The following is a 7,992-nucleotide window of genomic DNA, read 5'->3' as shown; positions in this document are numbered from 1 at the left end:
TGTGAAACAAAGAAAAGCTGAAGGTCATGCAGTAGTAATTCTCATCATTCCTTCCAAAGTTTTGGCAAGCTTTGAAACTTTATATGTAATAGCAGCATGATTTTCTCAGTGAAAATACTTTAAAATTATCTTGGGATACATAGTCTATGGAAAAAAAAAAAACCTTCATTCCCCTCCCATTAAGAAAATAAAATTCTGTTTCAGAACCTGATATTGACTCTATTTAAATAAGACGTTTTTGATTTTTTTTGCACACAGTATTATATTGTTTATTTATTTCTTTTAAAAGCATGAAGCATAGTTATTTAAAAATCAAAATTTGCATGTGAAATGTATCCAATGATCTTCTGAAAACTATTTTGTTAAAAATAACTTTCTGGCCAAATGAGAAATCTAAAATGCTATTATATTTTTCTCTAATTCCACAGTAGATAACATAAAAATGTATAAATACAAATTTTCTAGAGAACATAAAGTAAAATATTCTAAATTATTATTATTATTGTTATTATTATCATTATTTTTATTATTTTGGAGAGAGACCACTTTATTGTTTGTCTGGACAAATGCCCAGAGTGGGAGAGGGAGGAGGGACTGGAGCTTTTTCTGGACAATAAAGGTGCCCTCAGCGGATGTGGGCCATGTCACTGGGGAAGGATGTCTTCATGCAGCCAGTGCAGAGCTGGTCCACCCAGGGCAGCACCTCATGCTGCAAGGTTTTTAGGTGCGGGTAGAAAGTGAAATCCACTTGGTAGTTGAGCAGGCAGCTGAGGGAGGCCAAGTGTAAGTTGAACGAGGTGCCTTGAGAAGTAGGTGAGGTTGTGGAAGACTCGGAAGATGCTCTCAAACAGAGTGTTTAGTAGAGCTTTGGTGATACACCTCAACTCCTGCCACTCCTTCATCCAGGCTGCCAGCACCTGCCCTGACTCAGCATCCTGGTAGATGTGCATGCACTCCAGCATCACTGTGAGCGCTTGCTGCCACATCAGCTAGTGCATGTACTGTTCCGTGTTGACAGATCTCACGTGCCAGCTCAGGGATGTTGGCACTTGTGTGCCAACCTTGTAGCAGCATCAAATCTGCCAGGTCACTGTAGAGGTGGTCTGTGAAGTAGAGCACACGCGGACCGTGTCATTCTCTCAGCCGCAGGAAGTCAAACAGGTTTTCCTGCCAACAGATCTTGTCCTTTCCAGGCAGGTGATTTGGTTCCAATGAAGCAAGCCCTTCTCATCAAGTTTTCTGAAAGGCTTGTGCAGGTCATTGAGGAAGCTGGGCTTATCCGCCTGGATGATGGCCACATCAAGGAGCTAGCACCAGTCGGGGCCCACCAGGTGCCGCATTCCCTTGTCTACAAAACTGAAAGGACTGCTAGTAATAAGCAACGACTGTTTCCATGATTCACCAGGAGGCTCAGGACAGCGTACATCTCATCCCCTCTCAGGATTTACTTCTCCCCATGTCCCACTGCATCCACTGGTATGTGAGGTCCTTTACGTGTATGTCTTGAATGTTGTCCATTATGTCTTTGTAGAGATGTGTTCGGTCAAACTCCAGGAGCAAGAAATGATCCACCACGCAGGAAAGCAGTGCCATCTCTGGCAGTGAGATGTCCATGAACTGCTTGATAGAGAGACGCTTCCACAGAAGCCATTCATGTGGTACAGTAGGATGTACTGGGTTCTCCCATACAATTAGATCACCTCCTCAGCTGACACAGCCTGCAGGCCCCTGTAGGCAGTTCCCAGTAGCACATAATGGAGGGCATCAATCTTCATCAGAAAACTCTTCTGATTATCATAGTGGAGGTCATGGATGGAAAAACTGTGGTTTGGTTGTACTCATACTTCCAAATACCCTCTGGGTACTTGTAGTGCTCAATCAGGATGTCACAGGCAGGCAGTGCTAGAAATCTCTGGGTGCAGTGAGTCTGCATACTGGGCCAATGTGTAGTCATAGTCGAAGCCATAGACCTCGACATCATGCAGGCTGATCTCATTGTTGGCATAGATGGCCACTGGGCTCAGAAGACTGCAGACCTTGGTGGGGGGTGGGGAGGAAGAGGTCATGCACTAGTCTATGCAGGCCTTAGAATGAGCCCACAGGGGCATGCTGAGCTCCTCATGGCAGGTACAGAGTGCAGAGTACCAGGGCAGTGGATGCCAGATGGGGGAGGGTATATATGGGGGAGGGAGGGGAGAATTGAAAACAGGGCAGGAGGGCAAGGAGAAGATGGCTGGCAGCCCACAGTACCCTGGAATTGGCAGCCAGAACTGAATGGCGGCCAGCAGACCCACACCCGCCAATCCCTTTACTTGGCTCTCACCAAGTATTCTAAATATTTTAGAGCTGTTTGTTTTACTTAGTGTAGCCTTCATTTCTTCCCTTATCCAGTTGCTTTACTCAGTCATTTCTCTGAGCATTGTTATCAGTAGTGTTTTGAACTCTGCATCTGATAGGTTGACTATCTCCTCCTTGCTTAGTTCTCCCTCTGGAGCCTTGATCTGCTCCCTCTTTTGGGTCCTACTTCTCTGTCTTCTTAACTTGACAATCTCCTGTGTTTGCATCTGTGTCTTAGGTAGGGTTGTCACACCTGTTATGTTGTAAGGAGCAGAGCCTTAGGTATTCATCTTAGGAACATCTGGGACAATTTTAAACATACTAACATCCAAATATAGGGGTGCCAGAAGGAGAAGAACAAGAAACTGAAAACTTATTTGAAAAAATAATGAAAGAAAACTTTCCTAATTTAGTAAAGGAAATAGACATACAAGTCCAGGAACCACAGAGAGTCCCAGACAAGTTGGACCCAAAGAGGACCACACCAAGACACATCATAATTAAAATGCCAAAGGATAAATATAAAGAGATAATCTTAAAGGCAGCAAGAGAAAAGAAGAGAATTACCTATAGAGGAGTTTCCATAAGACTTCCAGCTGATTTCTCAAAAGAGACTTTGCAGGCAAGAAGGGACTGGTGAGAAGTATTCAACGTAATGAAAAGCAAGGACCTACAACCAAAATTACTCTACCCAGCAAAGCTATCATATAGAATGGAAGGGCAGATAAAGTGCTTCCCAGACAAGGTAATGCTAAAGGAGTTAATCACCAAGCTCTTACTATATGCAATCTTTATGGGACTTATTTAAGAAAAAGAAGATCAAAACTATGAACAGTAAAATGACAACAAATTCATAACTATCAATAAGCGAATCTAAAAAACAAAAGCAAACTAAGCAAACAACTATAACAGGAACAGAATCATAGATATGTAGATTATATAGAGGGTTATTGGTGGAGAAGGGGAAAGGAGAGAATTGAGGAATAGGTGTAGAAATCAAGACGCATAACTGGTAGGTGCAAAATATACAGGAAGATGTTAAGAATAGTAAAGGAAATGGAGAAGCCAAAGACCTTATATACATGACCCATGGACATAAACTAAGGGGGTGTGGGTTACTGGAGGGAATATGGGTACCAGGTGGAGGGGAGCAAAGGGGAAAAATTGAGACGACTGTAATAACATAATAAAATACACTTAAAAATAAAGCTGCTTATAAACCTTTATTGCTTTTACATCAGTTGAAGATCTGATAACAAAAGCAGAATTATACAATAATTTATGTACATTCATATATCCACTGACTAAGGTTTTTCTTAATTCACTACTGAGAAACATAGAATATTCTTAAATGATTCCAAAATGTGTTTTCTCCAGTTTATGTGTACAGAAAAATATTCAGTACACAATTGTCAAAAATCATGAGACAGTAAATTAGTTAAGTTGTTTTCTTTTTTTCCCCATTTCTGTTTCTTTTACTAACACTGCTTATTTAAAAACAGAAAAAGAAAAATACTGAAAAAAGAAAAATATGTCTCTCACTTGCCCAGTTACCACTCTGTGAATGCATCAAATGTCTTCATGCTGCCTTGACTGAAGCATGTCACCTTTAGCTCTGTCTTGTCTACCATGCTTATGAAATGTGTCAGTAAGGTCTTAGTGATTTTTTTGTTCAGATGTGCTTTATCTATAGTGTTTTACAGAGAGTTACTTTTAGAATCTTTATTGAAAAGTAATGCAACAAAGCCAAAAACAAAATCAAAGTAAAATTCTGAATTCACTGAATGCTTTCCCTGAAGAAAATTAAAGAATTGATTATTGCTAAAATAAAGAAGAGACAAAAGCGCATCTGAAGTCACCAATTTAGTGTAAAGAGTTTTCTTTAATACAGTAAATTTAGAGACAATTTATTGAGATATTTAAATGTCCTGATCCCAAAGAAAAGTCCTGTCCTAGCATTCTAAGAATCAAGAACAAAGCCACATTGCTCATTTCTTTTGAATTAAAATGCAATAATAATGTCATTAAAATACTGTTGAGGTAATCCCTACATACCAATGTAGATATGTGATTTGAATAATTTGTTAAGTGCAAAGTTGTCAATTTATTTTTTCCAATTAAAATGTTCACTTGGAACACTCTTTTGGCTGTTTTGCATAGAATTCCAAAAGTGTACTTTGGAATACCAAACATTTAGTCTTCTTTAATATGCAGAGTCTGAAATTTTTTCTTGTGTAAATGATTCCTCTGTTAATTTACTCATGAGAAACACTGGAGCAAATGGTATTTTCTGTCTTTGCCTTTGTTTTGTTTTTGACAAACAAGATGTTCTTATTACCAAAAAGATGGTTTTTCATTCAGTAGAAAACACTTCATATCTTAGCTTTGGTAGATTTTGTTTACTTTAATCATACTGTATTAAATAAGTTATACCTTCCATATTTTAAAGGCGAGTTCAGCTATAATATAAAAGACTTACAAAGCACAGGTTATACTCTCCAGGCTGACTTATGTCCCATTTACCTTGACAGATGAACAAAGATGTCATGGGTTTTAGAAAGTAACAGAAGTTCCCGTATTTTGACTTACATAGTTGAATTTGTAAAAGATTTGGAAAAGGGCCAAAGAGAAAAGATTCTTTTAACATTATACCTTTAATGAGTACAAATGGTAACATTTAAATTGCTATTTAATTAAGTGAAAAATGTAGTTATCCTGATTCAATAGGCTACTAAAAGGTATTTTGTTTCAACAGATTTTGGAATTATACAATTCACAGAGATTAATGTTAATAGTAATAAAATAAATAAAATAGATTATTTACCATCAGAAATATTTTACTGAGAGAATTTAAGAGAGGATTTACAGGAGTGGAATAGAAAATCAGTGATTTTGATTTGGACATGCTTATAGTTGAAATTATCTCTAGATATTAGAATATTTTTTCTGTTGCGGATATTATTGAGAACTAACTATTATGTAACAAATTTGGTAGAATTCATGGTCTGCTTAGGAGACTTTAAAAGATTGGAAACTACTTAATATTTAAGAATGTGGCCAGAATTTATCCCCAATTAAAGCTAAGTATCAGCATGAGAGTGTGTTCAGTAAGTGCCATAGGGAAAATTGAAAAGAACTTTGGAGAGAGGATTCAAAAGAACTTGAAATCATTAAATATTACCATGGGTATACTTTGCCAAAATGTGGGGGGGGGGCGGGGGCTGGGGGGAGGGGGGTGTAATTTGTTTAGGAGGGTGGTTGATATATCGAAATTCCAGAAATCAAGAAAAGCAATTTGCTTCTTTATGCTTCCATGGGTGTCAGAGTGCCATCTAGTGGTGGCTATGGTGAACTGAAGACACCTGATCCTCGCAATACAAAGAATTGAACAATAGGGACCCACGTTTGAATAAGCCTTTCACTCTGTTGACATAACTCACTGGTTTATATCATAATTTACTAATGTTAAATATTAATGGCAGTTAAATTTATGTAAAATATTTCAGTCTTATTAGTTGCATTGTCATGGAATTCATATGTCCTTGCACTTCTTAATATCCTTATTTTTAAATCATATTTGTACAAATATAAAACACAGTGATGCTGTTTATAAAATTACTATTTTGTGTTTCTTTCAAACTGATTCACATTACTCACATAACCAATTAATATATCAGATCTCTTTCTATTTAACAATCTTATCTAAATCAATCTACTTTAGGCAAAACATTCTAAAAATAGATTTTAAAAGTATTTTCTGGAAAAGCCAGCATAATATTTCAAAGAGCATTACATTTATTTTTTATTTTTGGAACTTTTTATTTTACAACTACATAGAAATGAGAATGCATTTAAATATACATATAAATATATATATCAGCCATGAATTTCTATAAAATGGATTTAAAATAAATAAATAAATAATGGGTTTAAAAATAACTGACAATAGTTTCATATTAATTTGTTTTTAAAAAGTAGATATTAAACAATTTTATGATTATAAGGCTCAAAAATGACTCAAATTATAGACTCAGAGGCCAGTAAGTTCAATTTGTTGTTACTGTAAGAAAATCAATGAATGGAGTCTGGAGACTCATCCTTATCTTGGTTAACTTTTGGCTATATGACTATAGTCACCCAATTCCTCCCCTTTCCCTTATTTCATCTGTAAAATGAGATAACTAGTTCTCAACAGCATCACTTGGGAATCCCTGACCAAAATCTATTGTGTCTGAGGAAGGCAATGTTTGGCACAAGAATTGTGACTGCAATCTCCAAATAATTTTTTTAAATCACTATATTTAGATGCAATTTGCATATAATAATACAAATATTTTAAATGTACTTGATGAGGTCATAAAAGAATACACTCCTATATAACCACCACCACAATAAACATATAGAATAATTGTATTAGTCTAAAAACTTTCCTCATGAGCCCTTGAAATCAATTCTTCCCTCACCCACAGTCTTCACTGAATTTTGATTCATATGCTCTCTATTTCTGTTTCCTATATATCTCTTACTTCTTTTCCCTGCATATTTGAATTGTTGATTAAATTGTATGTTTTCTTAGCTCATTTGCAAATCAAAAGTGCTGTGATTTAATGATGTTTATATAATGAATTTCATCACTGCATGGAGCACCAGATTCTTTGGATTTCATGGTTCTAGATCTCAACCACCATCCAGATCAGTAATCTAAATTAGGCATACCATCAGTCTCTCTCACACACACACCCCAGCAAGAAAATCTCAATAAGCCACTCAAAAGTTAAACATGGTTTCATGTCATATTAATGATAGTAGTAGCATCATTTTTGTTTGCAAATGAAAATATTACTTGTTTACAAGTCAAAGAAAAGCTTTCTAATCTTAAATTTATATTTGGTAATAGCTTGTGATACTTTTCCTCTTAGAAAGGTATTTCTAAATGATATAATATTTATAGTCTCTAAATATTATATCATTTCTCACTGAAAGGAACCACAGTTCCTTGGAAAATGGCTCATTACAGATATTGGGTAGAAAATGTAAAAAGTTAAAAATGGGATATATTGCTTTTCCAAAAGAACAAAAGCTACCAAATACTGAGGATATGTTTACTGATTTTTAGAGAAGTATGGAGAGACAGATAGAGAGAGAGAAAGAGAGAGACATTGATGTGAGAGAGGAAAGTTGGTCAGTTGCCTCCTGTCCACACCCTGACCAGGGATTGACCTCACAGCCTTAATACGTACACTGACAGGGGGTAGAACCCACAACATTGTGGTGTATGGGAAGATGCTCCAAACAACTGAGCCACTTAGCAAGGGCACAATTTAAGTTTTTTAAAAATAATGAGCACAGTGGATTGACATACCTTAAATATATATACACATATATAATCAGAATTTTAAAATATTAGATTTATAATATTCCTTACAATGCATGTTATTAGAATATTAGCTAATTATTCAGAAAATTAATATATAAAAGGATATTATCAAGCATTATTTGCTTTTATTCACACAATTTATTCCAAGGTTTTTGAATATATTAGTCTTCTAATATTCTAGAGTATGTGGCTCAAACAGTAAAAATTTATATCTCACTTCTGGAGATAAGGAAGTGCAAGATAAAATTTCTGGCTTCTTTTTAAAAATATTTATTTAT

At 35.9% G+C, this 7,992-nt stretch overlaps 1 pseudogene; it reads right to left on the bottom strand.

Moving 5' to 3' along the window:
• Nucleotides 1-625: 625 nt before the first annotated feature.
• LOC150004539 (5'-nucleotidase domain-containing protein 2 pseudogene) lies at nucleotides 626-2,066 on the bottom strand (annotated as a pseudogene).
• Between the last annotated feature and the right edge of the window lie 5,926 nt (nucleotides 2,067-7,992).

Source organism: Furipterus horrens, unplaced genomic scaffold, assembly GCF_987537825.1.
Source record: "Furipterus horrens unplaced genomic scaffold, mFurHor1.1.pri manual_scaffold_7, whole genome shotgun sequence".
In the NCBI taxonomy this organism is placed as follows: Eukaryota; Metazoa; Chordata; class Mammalia; order Chiroptera; family Furipteridae; genus Furipterus; species Furipterus horrens.
The sequence above is the reverse complement of the archived record's forward strand: the minus strand, read 5'-3'. Positions and strand labels throughout refer to the sequence as shown.